Genomic DNA, 18,251 nt, shown 5'->3' with positions numbered 1-18,251 from the left:
TGTATAATCAGCCCAAATATTTTCCAGGTGACTTTCGTTGTATAAGTTTTGATAACTTTGCCTGTAAAGCAATAAGACCATTCCTCTTAAGGTTTGTTTTTTATTTCGTTTGATAATGAAGACGAAAACGGGCTACGAAAAACTAACTTTGCAAATTGCAACACATCAGTTGTGTGTAAGATCACAGCAAAATAGAAAAACTAGAAAAACTAACACAGTATTTTAGTACATGTACCTCAAACCCGCTTCAAAAAATCTATTTTAATAATTTGTATTATATTATCTACTGAACCACCAATACCAATTTGGTAAATAAAAATATTTTCAGCTGACGTTTGTAACTAACACGATAGACATTGCCTTTCTACGATTATTCATTGTCACTTTTTGAACTTATGTTGTTGTACTGTTAGACAGTGAACAAAAGTGATTACCTTTGTGTACATGTATTTGGTGCTGTTTCGACACTGCAAATTGTGAAGTTGAAATAGCCAACTTGAAACCATCAGGAACTTGCTGTCCAAATTACTACACATGCATACAATTCACTAAGTTTTTGTATTTTACACAATTTTGTGTAAAAAAGGTTGCCGCGATGGGTCAATTGGACTTGATAGACCGTAAATGGCGGTTACTTTTTGCCGGATGGCAACGGATCTTTATGTTGGATAAACGTACTGCGCTGGTTGGTGTGAAAGGACGACTTCAGCAAAATATTCAATATTCAGATGTTTCAATTTGGCAAATTTTCAATTGACAAATACAAATACTTCCCATGATCGGTTGCTTTGTTTCCGACAAGAAAAGTCTACATGTGTTGAGTTTGGCAGGTCCCCTGTATCGAAAGGCTTATTGGAAAACATGCTTGCGTCCGTTGAAATTCCTCCATGATCAAGGCAAAGCTAGGCTGGATCGGTGTATTGTATTGAGCAGAGATTTGCCTTGATCATGGAGGATGTTCCTACTGATTGATGCATAATTCAAAAGTTCCTAGTTTCAAACTGGCCAAATGTTGAAATACCTACACAGTGTACATTTGTAGCTATAAGGGGTGGATCTATTTTGTTTTAGTCCATACGAAATATTCAAACCAATAAAAAGTCGCATGTCAATTATGGAGAGCCCTCTGTGGGCCAAAAGGTTAAAGGAACACGTTCCCTTGGATCGGTCGAGTTGGTATTTGAAAAGCGTTTGTTATAAAATGCATATGGTTAGAAAGATATTTTAAAATGTAGAATATAATAATCCACACAAGTATCACTCGAAATTGCGTGGTTTTCCTTTTACCTCGTCGACTAACACGGTCGGCCATTATGGACGTCAAATTTTTGACTCCCAATGGCCGGCTGTGGTAGTTCGCAAAGTAAAAGTAAAACCACGCATTTTCGAGGGAAAATGTGTGTTGATCATTGTGTTCTACTTTTAAAACGTATTTCTAACCATATGCATTTTACAACAAACGGTTACAAACGCTTTTCAAAGACCGACTCTACCGATCCAAGGGAACGTGTTCCTTGAAGATACCAGCGTATCGTACCACCCAATGTCCAAACACCAATAAGGACACCTTCTCTTGAGAAAAAAACAATACGTTGAAGGCGAGGTCAACAAGGCGGTTATTCCGCTGGGAATAATTTGACCATCCATCATAAATGAAATATCACCGAATCAATTAGTCAACTGGGTAAATCAATCACTCACAACTTGTGGGATAAATTGATGCTGACGCAAGGCGAGCTTCGTTTAATTACGAAATGAACCTCCTGCTTGATTGCGAACGTGGAGAATTGTAAGCTGTTTTCAGTAGTATAGGCCCTATACACTTTATACCTTTATCATGATGCACCCATCTTAATTTCCCACACTCAAATCAATGCAACCAAACCGAGGCTGGAAGGGCAAATAGTCTGGTTACTTTTTGGAATTAATATGAACAACCATTTTAATACAGGGAACAGGACCAATATTGTGACCCCGAGTTATTACAAATCACGAAAGGCCGCAACAATTTTGAATATCAAAATAGATTCAATCACCACAAGGTATCTGTAAGTGATAGGGTTTGGTAACATACTATTGAAGCCACAAGCTTTGTATAAAATAAAAGAAACCTACTTCAAGAAAGACTCATGATCAAGAAGCTCAAGGGAACACGGTCTCCGAAGAATTAACAACACCCGATAAAATCATAAACGAGCCGACCGAAGATTAATCAAAAACAAGTAACCATCTTTGAAGAAAAACCAATTAATATCAAGAAATCAGATATATCCCGCGGGAAGAGGCTGTGCAACAACCCATAACTTAACGCTCTGTCCCCTGGGGTACTAGACATGATACAACGGGGCCAGTCCAATGAAAGGGGTCACCATCGCGCCGTAAACATCATAGTTGGTGATGATGACATGTATCTTGATGTTTAACTAGATTTGAGGCAGAACATGTAACCGCTTAACTTGACAGGAAATCAGGTTGGATTTGTCTCAAGGCAGAAATAAAGTGCGTTAATAAGACGGTATGATTTGTAGTAATAATGTATGCCTATTATGTGGGATATAGACTTTTACCATGCTACCGCAATGTTGGTCATTTTCCATGTATCCCTTTACGGCAATGGATGCTGTAAAATAAAGGAACCAGACTATTTCTCCTTCGTCCAGCCTCGGTTTGGTTACATTCATTTTAATGGAATAAAAATCAAGGTGGCCGCACCATGATGAAGGTCTATTGTACCCATTTTGGCACCGCTCTAATAGTTGTGTCTTCAATGTGTGATTGCAATCTCGGGATTTCTTGAGAGGGTTCCGGGTGGGGGTGTTAACTTCGTACAAGTGGAAAAACAGTGTGTTTAAATGTGGGAACTTGTGGTATGTGGTGTTAATCTACCCCCACGATCAGGTATAGTCATATCAGTGAGTATACTCACTCCCATCAGCGGCGGCACCACTGTTAATAAGGGATAGGGGGGGGGGGGGGCTCAATTAGATTTAAGGTTGGGGACCCACCCGCGTGGCCTCTAGTGCTCACTTCTTTCCAGACAAACAGCATCTAAACATCAACTCCTTTTTAAATAATGTATAAAATACGAGATGAAATCGGTAGTTTTGTTTTCACTCATCTTTAATAAATTTACTTGAGCACGACATATTGATCGGAAATTTACAATTTAAAATATTACTTTCCACCTGTCCCAATAATAAAAGACCGTCCTTTCAACCAACTCATAGTGTCGTCGCATTGACGACTGGTCTACATCAAGATAATCACACCGAGAATACGGGTGTTTTGTTTGTTGCTCGTTTACCCATTTTACGAAAGTATAGTGTGGGCTCGCTTAATAACAATATGACAGCAGCCTAATTAGCTTATAACCTCGGCCCTTTCATATTTCGAGTAGTAAAACAAAATGGTGGCGCCGTTTGAATAATTAAACGGAAATTTCAGCCACTGTGCAAACATGATAGTTCAATCTAGTCATACGATCTCGCGGTTGCGTTTATCAAGAGTTTTACACTTGATTTCATCTTGTAATTTATTTAAAACAAAATCTGACTACACCCACGCCATTGTTTCTCCCCACTTCAACAACCCTTATAGGTTCTACCACACATCAACATAAAAAAATAGTATCAGATATTTTCATCTTCGAGCGAAGAGCCAAAAAACAAAATGTCAGTTTTTCTCAAACGATCCATACCGCATGTCTCTATTAAAGGCACTGGGCACTCTTGGTAATTACTCAAAATAATTGTTGCATAAAAACTTACTTGCTAACGAGCAAAGAAGAGCTGTTGATACAACATTGTGAGAAACGGCTCCCTCTGAAGTAACGTAGTTTTTATAAGAGGACATTCCCACTCAAATAAGAAAACACTTCAGCTGAAACATTTTTATTATGCATCTGGAAGGACACAAAGTAATGCAACACGGGTGTTTTTTCTTTCATTATTCCTTTGCAAATTTGATGACCATTTGAGCCAAAATGTTCACAGGTTTGTTAATTTATGCATTATGTTGGCATAATAATTATACCAAGTGACATGACTGGTCTTTGACAACCACCAAAGGTGTCCAGTGCCTTTACAGGTTATGTGTATCTAATGGTGACGCACGGTCGAATTGCTGAACAACGTCACGGTGGAATCTTGTCGGAAGATTTGTTATCAAGACGCCAATCTAAGAGATAAAAAACACGTGATAATTACAAATGCAATCCAAGCTATGGTGTTCTAAATACGACAAGCTATAATATAGTGATTTTTTAGAGACGTAAATGGACGAAAAACAGTGTGTATATAAGTGGAAGTGCAAGGGACGACTTCGATGTTTTCAGTTCTTTGATGGAAAAACTACAGTTTGATTTAGCGTGGTCCATGATGTAATCCCAAAATGCTTATAATGTAATCCGATTTTAGTTGGATATTGCATTTTTAGTCCCAATGGGTGCCTCTCATTGTTCTCTGTGCAATGCAATCAGGTCACCGAGTAATCTCCAGACGCATTCTACTTTGGTGTACACTGGACACGTTTGTGGAAGGCACTGGACACGTTTGTCAAAGGCCAGTATTCTCACTTGGTCCCAACACGTTGGGACCAAGTGAGAATACGTCCCAACGTATCAAACACATATCTGTGAAAATGTTTGGCTCAATTTGGTCATCATCGAAGTTGCAAGAAAGTAATGAAAGTAAAACACCCTTGTTGCATCGAGATACATTTTGTGTGCTTTCAGATGCCTGAGCAGGCTTTACGCCTGAAGTCTTTCTCAGATTCAAATATTTTAGTGAGATCTCACACATCTTTCTCAAAAACTATACGTTACTTCAGAGGGCGTCGTTTCTCAATGTTTAAAGGGACACACCGGCTCACCGTTTACGCAATTTTGGACTGTAGAATCATAAATAATGTTTTCATAGATGGTTGCTGTATAAAAAAAAAAATGTTGTGCTAATAAATATAACATTTCGAGAAATTAACAATAGTGTCCTAATAGTGTCCAGTGCATTTAAAACCAAACATTGCCACGGGTGTGGGTATACTCACATGTTATCGATGATGGAAAACGTCAAAGGTGTTTTTCTAAAATCCACAGGTCACCGCCCTGAAAAGAAAGCAATTAGACTTGAATACCTTGAAAACAATTAGCATTAATGTTTCACAATGAAGACGAATCACAAAGGACAAACCTTCATTGAAGTGGACACTATTGGTAATTGTCAAAGACCAGGGAACAATTTTATAAAGCTAGCCTGTAAGCAAACAAATTTGCTTAGCATGAAATATCTTCCTTGAAAAAAAAAACAAGATTACCAACCAAATTTTAAGTTGTGCATATTGCTTGTTACTGGCATTCCGCTGTTGTTTTTCCCTAAACATCACGTGAAATTTTTTTTATTAAGGAAGAAATTTCTTGCTAAGCAAATTGTTGTGCTTGCGGGCTTTATAAAATTGGGCCCATGTACCTCACTTGGTGTATCCCAATATGCATAACATATGCCTAACAATTCTGTGAAAGTTTGATAATGCAAAAAAAAACACCCTTGCTGCACACATTGTGTGCTTTGGGATGCCTAATAAAGGCTTCAGAGCTATAAAGTGTTTTTTATCAGATTCAAATATTTGAGTGAGAAATTACCTCTTTCTCAAAAACTACGTTACTTCAGAGGGAGTCGTTTTTTTTTTTTTTACAATGTTTTATATTATCAGCAGCATTCCTTATAGCTCGTTAGGCATACCAAAATAATACATTTCATGTTTATGATTATTTGAGTAATTACCAATAGTGTCCAGTGCCTTTAAAACGGTTTTAGTTGCCAAAATTCTAGTTATATATTTTGTGCGTATAGAAAACAGCTACCAGCCCGGGTCTAAGAGGAAAATGTGTGCATCTTTAAACAATAATTTGAAGACCTCCCCAGCAAGAAAAAACTACACGTAAAAAAAACTCACACATTCTTGAACTTCTGCAGTACATATTTCGGCAATATTTGCCACGCCGTCGACCAACGCAGTCTGAGTCTTTGGAACAGGGTGTCATTTGGTAGAATCGCTCGCACTCCCAACCCAGACAGAATCGGCGCCCGAAACCACTCCACCGGCAGTCCATATCGGAGTTACAAAATTGGACGAAAGGCTGATGACGAAAAAAAACAAACAGATAAGAAGTTTAAATAAAGTTATGGCGAAGCACGCCCTCTCAAGTTAGGGAAACGCAAAAGCATTAACAGTTGTCCCCATTCGAAGAATACTATTGTGGACGGCCTGATAATTCAAATCACATGATGTAAGAATGATCTGCCTGTAACGCAGATTTGTAAAACAAAAACAAAAACAAACAAAAACGGTTTGTTTGTTTTGTTTTTCCTCACCATATCATTTTGTTTTATAACAGCTGAATTTCCTTCTCTCCATTTTGTTTAAAAGTAGAGAAAACTTCAAAGACTCTACATCGTGTAAAGGGTAACTTTGCTTATGGCGAGTGGAAGCTCAATTGCTATCGCGGCCTGTCTCACTTCACTCCCATCTAACTTATTCAAACGTCAAAACTCTCCCCGTTTAAATACGCGTGGGCCGGCAGCCCTTCCCCACTGCAAGTCCATCACGCACGGCCAACAAAAACAACACAAATGCGTGGAAATAGAAGCCCTGCACTTATGAAACGCTTATGGACATAAAACTGTCCATTAGCTGCGTTTATTGAATGCAAACCCTCCACATATCCTTCGGAGGTAATAAACTTGATAGCTTGAAAAGAATCTATTTAAAATCGCACTCTAGAAAAATACAATGAGCTCATCGATAAGGTTTTAAAGCCGCTGACACAATTGGCAATTTTCAAAAACCAGTATTCCTGCGTAGTGTATCCCAACATGCATGCATAAACCAAACTGTGAAAAGTTTTGCTCAATAGTGGTCATCGATGACAAATAATAAAACAAAAACACCATTGTTGCACAAATTGGTGTAAATTCAGATGCATGAGAAAGGCTTCAGGCCTGAAGTCTTTTTTAAAATTCAAATTAATTATTTTAGAGAGAAATTACCTCCCTGTAAAAAACTTCGTTATACCTCAGAGAGTAGTTTCTCACAATGTTTTACAGGATCAACATCTCTCCGTTGCTCGTTACGCTTTTACATTTTTAGTAATTACCGAACGCGTAGTTGACATGTGTTTCTAATTCTATATATGTAAGCCTACTTGAAAATCAAACTCATCAGATCGGAAAGGGTAATCTGAACATTTACTGAGGGAAATTGATGGCTTTGTCAATTTGTAATGAAAATGATTTTCGGTGCTGTAGGCAGGTGTTTGCGCTTTGAAATGACTTGCTTGTCTTTCATTGTTGGTGCATCTTTGGTTGTCAGATCGTGTTTGCTGTCTATGGTCGTAATTTGTCCTTGTCCATAATTGGGGGAGGTCAGAAAAAGGCATCCTAAATGACCTGCTTCTATCACAAAAGCACTTTGAGTTACTTACAAGAAGATGCGTTCAAACGAGTTTTGAAGCTATATTTAATGCGTGTTGGTGCACTTATAATATGAACTACATAGGAACACTTCGTGTACAACAATTCTGACAACTCCAACATTTAATCTAAGGAGGGCAGTGGGGCTACCTTATTTTGTTTGTTTAATTTAGCATTTTTTTATAAGATACAAAAACTAGTTCAAACATGCCTATATAACAATTATATTTTAAAAGAACAATTAGTTCCAGAAACACAAAAACCCATTTACAGTAATATACGTTCAATTGGGAAATTTCTTCAAATTATTTGATTTGTCATTGAATGCTGTTTGTGGTATAAACACCTGCTTTTGTTATACACGGGGTGGCATGTTTTGGTTGTCCACATATGTAAATCTATCAAGCCAGACATCAGTCTGACTCCCTGTCCGTTTCAGTGCGATGATAGTTAAACCACGAGCAGGAAACGAAATTACCACAGGTTTTGACCGCCATTAACAGGTCCTTTCTTTGTGCACGAACCAACAAAACAATTATATCATCTCAATTTGTACTCAAGCTTTCAAAATTATTGGTTGCAATACTTTCATAATTGTTTCGATCAACACCAACAAGTAAAATTGCACACTGCAACTTTCTTCCCGAAGATATCAAAGTCTAGGAAAGCGTATAAGAGATCAGCACGTAGGCGGAGATGAACTGCACCTCACAAGAAAAACACTGACTGCAACTAATCGTAAATCACAGTTGATTTCGGGAGCAATTGTAGATTTGTGGGCCATTAAAAGAAGAGTGGAACGCAATCAACATGTCAAGTTTTTAGAGTTACACCAAAGCTTCGTTATTAAACCTGACGGTGTCGCCTCCAATTTCACGTCCCCCTGTTTGTCAAGTCATTACTGACAAATTATGGCGAGTATAATATAGAAACCTAAGCCCTCATGTGAACACTGGTTTCTTTATACTCATCAAAACCAATTAAATAATCTTCTCTCGTGTGAACGCCTGGTGATCGTGTTCCCATGTATTAAAGTAGCACAGGGGAAAACAGATCGTGCATTACAATAAAAAACTACCGAGGTCTGTTTTATGCTCTGCTTTTAACGATTTACATCAAGATTTATATTTTACTCAGTGGTAGGCAGTTCTTCCTTTTTAATCAACCTATAACTGACACTGCACATCTATTGGAATTCAAACTACCCGACTGATGAATGTTGGCAAATAATCAACCGCAAGAATTGATTAATGTTTACTTTCAATCTCAAACTGGAAGGAAATAGTTATTTGGGCTGAAAATTGTGACGTCTATCCTGTCACATGACGCAGTTATCGTGTGACATTTAGGACAAACGCTTCAGTGCCGTCGGAGATCAACTTGTATAAGTGGATACTATTGTCAGATGATTGGGTAAAACTAGGTCATAACCTTCTTAATTCTTGATGCACTAATTACACATCGGATAATTTTTCGTTTGAACAACAAAGCTGAGGTGGTTCGATATTAGACTGAACTTTCATTAAGACGCGCACGTTCGCAAATAGAAGCGCACCTTTTAATTATTCCACATTTTTTCAGCATTGAACCCAAATTTATTGGCCCTTTTTAAAAATAAATCTTCACAGTTCAAACACTTCGTTGTTAATATAATTCGTCTTTATTTCTTGTAAATCTACAACAATTTCATTTTGATTTCAGATGGGGTAACTTAAAGGGAAGGTACAGGTTTGGTAATTACTCAAAACAAATATTAACTTAAAAACTGACTTGGTAACGAGCATGAGCTGTTGGTAGTATAAAACATTGTGGGAAACGACTCCCTCTGAAGTAACGTTGTTTTTGGGAAAGAGGTATTTTCTCACTAAAATATTAAAAGGCTTCTAGCTACAAATCTTTCATTCCAAACTGAAAGCACACAAATTCGTCTATAACAAGGGTGTTTTTTTCTGTCATCATTTTCTCGCAACTTCGATGGCCGATTGAGCCCACATTTTTACAGGCTTGTTATTTTATGCTTATGATGGGATCCACCAAGTGAGAACACTGATCTTTGACAATATTTACCAAACATGTACAGTGCCTTTAATGGAAGCACTTGAGTCCAAAAACATAAAGTAACTTCAACATAATTTAAAATAAGTTTCAACGTGAAGCACCAAATCTACTAACTGCAGTGAGAGATATGAGGCTACCATTGGAAAACTGCAGTGCAAATCGTCAATGATATTTCACATCCCCAATTCTCAAGCTTGTTCACGGCGCCAGCGTGCAGGAAACTCAGACGCTCGAAAGACTACATTGTACACTTCAAACACAGTGCATTTAGGAAATTTCATCTCGTGCCTCAGTTCGGAGAAACAGTTTACTTTAAGACCGGAATGAAATTCAGCCTGAGGACCAAATCATTACATTGTAAAGTGCAAGAGTCTTTATAAAGACAAAACAAATGATGTAAACAAATTGCCCTCATTGACTTTATTAGGGTCAAAATCCATTGACACTTCATTTTGATTTTTCACCGTTCCCGAAGAATTTTAACTCTCAGTTCTCCTCAAATAATAATGATGGCCACTCTGAGGATTTAAAGAGTCACGCCCGGTCCATACTTCATGCAAATGCGATACGTTTTTTGACGTCACAAATTCGCGACGAATAATGCGCGTATGGGTTGCCCTATATGTGCTCAAGTTTTGTGAAACAGGGCTGTGACGTGACGTCAAAATTCGCCACCACATTCGCATTCGCAGAAAGTATGAACCAGGCTTAAGATATAAGAATGAACCCCGTCATCTTATTGAAGATGCAGATTGCGTTCGATCCTGCCTAACTTGGTAATAATTGGAAGGACATAATAGTAACGGGGGCGCGTGATCAACCCCCTCTTTGTTTTTGCAATTTTACCATTTTGTTTTCCTACGTCAGTTGGTTGCATTGACGGTCTTCTCTTGCCTGAACAACATGCACTTTCTTTTTTGAGAAGTCGATGAGTATGCTTGTTTACTTCATCATGACCGTTCTAAATCGATGCACCACATCGACCTTTGAAACCGACCCCTCTCGTGATGTTTTGAGAGGCGTTTATTAGGAGGACTTTTCGACCGTTAATATGTACATTTTCACGGCTGGTGTTTTGGGTTGGCGCACGCAAGGTATTGATTCTATCGGACTTTCACGGTGGCGGTTCATGATTAACAAACAGCTCTTCAAGTCTTGTCTTAACTAGATTATGTATCTTAACAGACACTTAAAATAATGAGTTATAGACCATGCCTACTTATATTGGTCAAAGTCATGAATCTGTTTACTGGTAAGGAAAATTTACGGTTTGCCACGGAACAGAAAAAATGTGCGAAAGCAAAATTGTATTTTGTTTGTTGTTGCGTCGTCATTAAACAACCAATGGCACGCAAGTTTAGATTGTCACGTGCTTTTCTTACTTTAAGCAGTTTCAATTAAATAGCAGTTGTGCTAAGTGCCTTTGCGTAGGAAAACACTTCTGCGTGTCTATGAAACAGATCCCTGATGAAAATAAAATAACAAGATACAAATAGCTTTGTTGGTAAGCTCTTTGAAATAACAATTTTATACAGCATTCTTCTCGTGCTTAAAGGCAGTGGACACTATTGGTATTTACTCAAAATAATTATTAGCATAAAACCTTACTTGGAAACGTGGAATGGGGAGCTGTTGTATAAAACATTGTGAGAAACGACTCCCTCTGAAGTAATGTAGTTTTCGAGAAAGAAGCAATTTTCAAAGAATTTGATTTCGAGACCTCAAAATTTCGAAATCAAGCATCTGGTTTCGAAGTCAAGCATCTGAAAGCACACAACTTATTGTGACAAGGGTGTTTTTCATTCATTATTATCTTGCAAATTTGACGACCAATTGAGCTCAAATTTTCACAAGTTTGTTATTTTATGCATAAAAATTATGTTGAGATACACCAAGTGAGAAGACTGGTCTTTCACAATTACCATTATTGTCCAAAGTCTTTAATAAAAAAACACAGAAGGCACAAAAAGCAGCTGCGCACAACAAAACTATATGGTTCATACAAGAATCAGTTTACCCGCCATAATAATATGTTCATATAGAATCTTTGTCTGGTATCCTGCGTGTTTTTGCTTCGCAGAAACTTTTAAGCAATGTTTTCTGCTTAAGCAGCTCTACGAAATTGGTTCCTGGTCATGGACGTTTCATCTGTTTTTATCTTTTCGTATTTCGCCTGTATATTGTAATACTTTTCAGAGATATTTATACTATATCTCGATGTATTTTTGTATAAATGGTAAATTTTTAGTGTAATTTTTATATGAAATATTTTTAGACACGCAAAACCAAAACGCATTTCACTGTACAAATATTTTCTTTACAAGTGACAATAAAACATTATTCTATCCACACCAACCCTGTCGAGCCTTGTTTAGATCATATAACCTACATAAGGAATTAAATAAACCTGCCTTTTGACTGTTTTTGCACTAAATATATTCGATTTGGGCTTGTGTCCTTGTTTTAACCCTCTTCAAAGTAGAACACGAGGCAACCCTAAGAACTAAATGATGACGTCGTCATCAATATTAAGGCCTATTAGTTTATCATTTTAAACATGTTTTTGTCAAGACAAACATCCCTCCCCAAAACGAGAGTGTATTTTTGCACGTAGGCTCTTAAAGAATGATATAGGTAAAATAAATTAATAAAAAATACTGATTAAGAGCCAGCTTTTTGCAATTGAATACAACAGCCATTATGATATACTCACAGATGCATTTGTGAAGACATCTGCACTTAGCACCAGCAACAGAACTGCCACAACGAGCCTCATAGCTTTCTCTACTCCAGCGCTACTCGTAACACTAACAGCTCACGATGCAACGAACCCGAGATAATCACTGGAAACAGTTGGTTTGCGAACACCTAACTCCGAACTGGAAAATCTTGCACACTTTTAAGAACAGACTGTTTAGTGCTATAAATGGGATCTATTATAGGCAGTGATAGTTTTTGTTATATACGCATTGGAAATGAGTTTGAGACGTGATTGGTTAGGCGAAACATCACGTGACCCCATCTGTGTCACGTGAACGGTTCACTGTACACCGCCCACACGTGGTTATCTGGTTCATATACACACCATGGGTACTTGTTTACTTTGAGGCGACAAATTTGTTATTTATTTGCAATCATCGCCATCGGGTCTGGCGGTTTCTTGACGCTCATATAACATCTTGCATGTTTGAGTTTGAGTTCTGGTGCTCTATTGTTTCAGTGATATTTTGATTTTTTTTTTTTTTTTTTTTTTTTTAAGAAAGAAATTGCAGTAACGATTTTGTCACACTGTGATTGCTTGCCGTCGCGTTTGCGAACCCGAGCCCCCACCAGTTTACTGGAACAGACAACAACGAAATTCGATTTTTGCTTGAAATTTTTAGAAATCAATAACCATAAAAGGTTTGATTTGGTTAAAACAAAAATTCCCAAAATAAGCTCTCGTTTTTAGTTACCAATGTCAAAGCTTTCGGTTTCATTCTTTCACAAACATAGTGATATTTCTCACGTAGGCCTTCTATCTTCTCCAAGTGAAATATCCGCTCAGTTTCAATGACTTATCCACAGACTTCTACAAGCCAGTTTTTTGTTTAGACAAATCATGGAGGCGAAGGTAGAGAGGTAGAATACAACAATTCAATGCTCCTGAAAGTTGTGGACGTTAACATAATTTACCAACCCTTAATAAGCGAATGACCATTTTAAGTGTTTAATTGAAAAAATATTTTGCTCTAATTAATAAAACTGATAACCGGGGGGGGGGGGGGACTGTCATATAATTTACAGAATTCGGGAGCAATATTTGTATAGTTCTCTACTCTCCCGTTATCCATGACGTCACAGTCTGCGGTAGCTTATACTTAAACCCAATGGAGTCTAAAGCGGATGTCAACGACTGGGACTTTGGCAAAAACCTCTCATGAAATAGTCTTATTTCAAGTCTGTATTGTATCCCAGACACCTGTTGTCCCGACAAGGAATCTCCAGAGACGAGAACTTTCTAATTCCTTTCATCGAAAGGAAACCGCATGGGTTATATTACCACAGGTGTGTCATGATGAATTGCAGACATTGGCTAGTCTAGAGGGATGATCCATGCAATGGTTCACTAACACATGATTTCTTGGCAGGGGAAACCACACGTCGTATTGCTGCTATTAAATATATGGGTGCGTTCGTTTAGCTTCCCTGTGTCGACCCTGGTGTGTGTTTTTTTCCAGGACGAACTTTTCTGCACACGTTCGTCCTGGGAAGAAAAAACACGCTACACACCGGGGTCGACCCGGGGAAGCTAAACAAACGCACCCTCTATAGGACGACTTGCCTGTATCTTCTCGGTGGTATGATACTGCTCTAGAGTGGCAACGGTTATGGGTTCTAATCCACAGACATAAAGAACCTATAGGTTCTGTGTGTCTGTGGTTCTAATCCTAAGCAAGTAATATGCACGTGATTCGTTTTCACTGAACTCGGTAGAGTACAGTGAGTATAAAATAGTTCTAACACGGGTAAAACCAAATCATATTATTTATCCCCGGTGCAAACTGAAGGCAGTGGACACTATTGGTAATTACTCAAAATAATTGTTAGCATAAAAACTTATTTGATAAATGGCAATTGAGAGCTGATGATAGTATTAAACATTGTGAGACACGGCTCCCTCTGAAGTAACTATAGCTTTCGAGAACGAAGTAATTTTCCACGAATTTGATTTCAAGACCTAAGAATTAGATTTTGAGGTCCCGAAACCAAGCATCTGAAATCACACAACTTCGTGTAACAAGGGTGTTTTTTCTTTCATTATTATCTCGCAACTTCGACGTTGCGAGATTTAGCTCAATTTTTTACAGGTTCGTTATTTTATGCATATGTTGAGATACACCGAGTGACTATAACCAGTGTCTTTAAATCACAGTGCGTGTGATTTGTTTGCACAGAACTCGGGAAAGTACCGTGTGCTATACAAAAATCGCTGTCGGGGTTAAATCCAAATAATATTATTCTTTATGGCCGATGCAAACTTAAAGTGTAATAAATCGTTGCGGTACCCACTGCTTAAATAATAAGATTCGAACTGTCTTATATATACTTTGATACTGGACAATCTCGGTGGTATAAGAAATCTGTTCTATCATGGCAAATGTCGTGGGTTCGAATCCCACCCGAGTAATTTGACTGCTACTTGTTTTCACAGAACTCGGGAAAGTACTCGGGAAAGTATTGTGCTTACACACATCGGTGTAAAGGATAAAACCAAATCATATTCTTTATCCCCGATGCAAGTTTGACAATCGTTGCGGTAGGCCACCCGAAGCAAGGATTCGCACTGCCTCGTATAGTTGGTAAGATATTGCTCTGGAGTTGCAAAGTTCATGGGTTCGAATCACACCCGAGTAATATGTCTGTGATTGGCTTCACAAACTCGGGGAGTTTTGTGCTTACAGACATCGGTATAAGGGTAAAACCAAATAAATAAAATTGAGGTTTGTCATTTCTTCAACTCAGCAGACCGAATCTGACAAATTATTGTGCTTTAATCCGCTGTCAAAAGTTCCAAGAAACGTTTAATTTTGTGAACTCACGAGGACCTAGCACCGCACAGCCACCGCGGTGGCGCAGCGGGGAGAGACAATTTTCCGGGGGAACCGGGTCCGTTGATCCCAACAATTTATCACCTAAATCTCTCTCTCCTCAAAAGTAAATGTTTGTCCCACTTCTGTATTTAGCACGACAAAGGGTTAGTTCTTCGAAAAGGAATTATATGGACTTATTAATAAATAATCGAGTTTCATCTTTGATTCTTTCCGGTACGACGGTGTTTTAACAACAAACAATTACCTCGTAACTGGAAATAATGCGCGGGAAATGAATTGCCCTTTTTGACCATGGAGATGGGGCGTGATGTTATTGCAGTTGTCAATTTGCTATTGGAATGGAAGTAAATACGTCTTAGTACTGACTTGATTGAAACTTAATGTGTGAACCTAACCCGACCTCCAAGGAAGATGATGTGACACCAAATATTGATCTTTTTTAATTTCACTCTGTTTACAACATGTAGCAAAGTGACGATTTTGATTTGTTTTAATCGTATGGAGACTCACAATAACAATAAAAAATCCTGAAAATATTACTATACCTTTACAAACTTATCCCAATGGAAACACCTCCTTTAAGCAATCCACACAAAGCACCTTTTTTAACTGTGGGGGACAACCTTGCAGTGTAACTTTGTTTTTGGGGACTGTGTAGATATTGATGTATATTTGGTTTGCGGTAACACCATGTGTGTATCTACTTGCCAAGTAGAGTTGTTCTTAGCTATTTACAACAAAACTAACCTGGGAAAATTTCACATCAAAAGATGGTCGCATTTTTTATGTATAGCCGACTATCATGAGCAATGTCCACGCAGGAAGAATAATCTGTGTATGAAGATTGCAATGGGAGACTTTGGGACGCTATAGGTGGCAGCAGACTTACCAGGTAAATTTCCATTGTTTACGTAGTTCTGAGCGTGCGCACATGACCGAGAACAATGGATTTTACCTGGTAAGTCTGCTGCCACCAAGCGTCCTAAAAGTCTCCCATTGTGTTGCATAAAACTGATATCTTTTTACATAACCACATATTACTTCAAAGTGACAATTTTCTCGCTTTATACACCGACAGCTGCTGTGAGGCTTCCAACCAACATTTATAATGGAATTATTTTTTAACTAAGGGAATAAAAGGGTAGCGACGAGTTCTTAAACGGCCGTTTAAAACCGGCAGGGTCGTTGATCCTGCAAGGTTTTAAACGGCCGTTTAAGAACAAGTCGTTACTCTTTTATTTCCATTCGTTTTGGTTAAAAATAAAAGGCGTAATAAAGTACAAAACTCTGTAAAATTTATCGCTTGAGCTCTGTACCTCCGTATATTGCATTGTAACGACTGAGACGACAGTTTCCGTTTCGTTCGTGCGCGTATAGTCTTGATGCAAGACGTTCTCGTTTTCCTTTCACACACAGCGCGGCCAACTCACCAACAGCGCCCGCATCGCCCGTACAAGAAACGTCTTGCACCAAGACTAGCGCGTAGTATTCGAAAACAACCGGTTATTAACGAAGCTCCAGCTGGTCATTATCAACCGTTTAAACACCCCCACGTGACGCGCTCTCCACCAGGAATAGCGAAACTGTCTGAGGTATTTATGAATATTATATTATTGCGCACATCATGTTGCATATTCCTAAGGGGTAGCCTATAGAATGACTGATTAATGCCATTAATTGTAAAAGTGATTAACAAACTAACACCTTCCCTTTAAGAGTGCCCTCGCCTTCATCCTTGAGAACAACATTGGGGCTTTACGACAGAGTGAATGTCAATTCAAACCGCCCCCTTCAAAATCGAACTGATGCACCCTCTAACGGATCCGGAAGAGGGCGGAATTAAACAGTGTTAATGTCCAAAGCGAGAACCAATAAAAATGGTTAATGTATCGTTGTTGTCTTATCAAAGGCACTGAACCTAATACTAAAAATAGTTGTTAGCATAAAAACTTACTTGTAACGAGCAACGGAGAGCTGTTGATGGTATAACACATTGTGAGAAACGGCTCCCTCTCAATATAGTTTTTGTCAATGAGAAAGAGGGTAATTTCTCACTCTTTTAATAAAAGACCCCAGGCCTTAAGCCTTGTTGATCTGAATATGAAAGCATTACATTAATTTATGCAACAAGTGTGTTTGTATTATTTTCACCCCCTGTGTTGTCCTCTTTCACCCAGTTGCGAAATATTTCTTTCAAAAATGGGTCATTCTGTCCTCATGTGACAAAACAATGAGCGCATTATTCGGGCGACAAAACACTTAATGATGGGTCATCTTCTTCTTCTTCTTTTTGTTTTGTTTTACTGTATACTTCAGTGAAATAAATGGGATTTTAATTGTTTTTTTTTTTGTTTTGTTTTTTACAGTGGGGCATCCTAACTTTAAACAATTTTGTTTAATGTGAGGCGGGTTGTTGCTAAAAAAAATCCATCCTCCCACGAGCTTCTATGAAAACAGGAATTCGCTTTCAGCGTATATACACGCAAGCCCTGGCGTGTTTTAGAAGCAGTTTAACCAGGAAAGATAGACCTGTAAATACTAAAATCCTGAATAAATACATTTTGCCTGAACCGAGCTTCTCCAATGCTACACTGTGGGTAATGTAATAATATAACTGAAGGATGCCTGGCCACTCTACAAAGAAAACAGTGGAAATGTCACCCACGAAATAAAATGCGTGTTTAGCTTCGTAAATTCGCATTTTCTGCTCGAGAGGAAAATATTGTTGATTGGGTTGAATTTCAAACACGTGTTATCCAGGGTGAACGAGAGAGAGTGAGGAGTCAAACCGTGTGATATGATTGTTTGTAATGCAATGTTTTTGCCAAATTTTTGCTACTTTTTTGACTATTGTATATTTAAAAAAAAACATATTGCCATTTTTGCTCATGTTTTTTAATCCTGCATTTTTCTTGACTGTACAGCGCTTTGAAACAGTGTTTATAAATGCATTTAAGTTAAGTTAAGTTAATTAGTTTGCATTATTGTTCTTTTATTCCCGAGAAATGAAATAAATATAAATTCAAATATGAAATATAAATATACTGCCCCAGGGTATAGGACGGATTGTATACAACTTGTTTTTATATTTGCTGTTCTGAAATAAAGCAACGATGCCGTGTAGACCTATATA

The 18,251-nt window shown here is 38.1% G+C and overlaps 1 long non-coding RNA gene across 1 annotated transcript; it reads right to left on the bottom strand.

The window, feature by feature from the left end:
- Positions 1 to 4,009: 4,009 nt before the first annotated feature.
- On the bottom strand, positions 4,010 to 12,438 carry LOC117298036. Its single transcript, XR_004519936.1, has 4 exons — positions 12,238 to 12,438; positions 5,950 to 6,133; positions 5,044 to 5,101; positions 4,010 to 4,176 (listed from the first exon to the last, which is right to left on the bottom strand). It is a non-coding gene; the product is annotated as an uncharacterized LOC117298036 (long non-coding RNA).
- Between the last annotated feature and the right edge of the window lie 5,813 nt (positions 12,439 to 18,251).

This window comes from Asterias rubens, chromosome 12 (assembly GCF_902459465.1).
Source record: "Asterias rubens chromosome 12, eAstRub1.3, whole genome shotgun sequence".
Classification (NCBI taxonomy): domain Eukaryota; kingdom Metazoa; phylum Echinodermata; class Asteroidea; order Forcipulatida; family Asteriidae; genus Asterias; species Asterias rubens.
The sequence above is the reverse complement of the archived record's forward strand: the minus strand, read 5'-3'. Positions and strand labels throughout refer to the sequence as shown.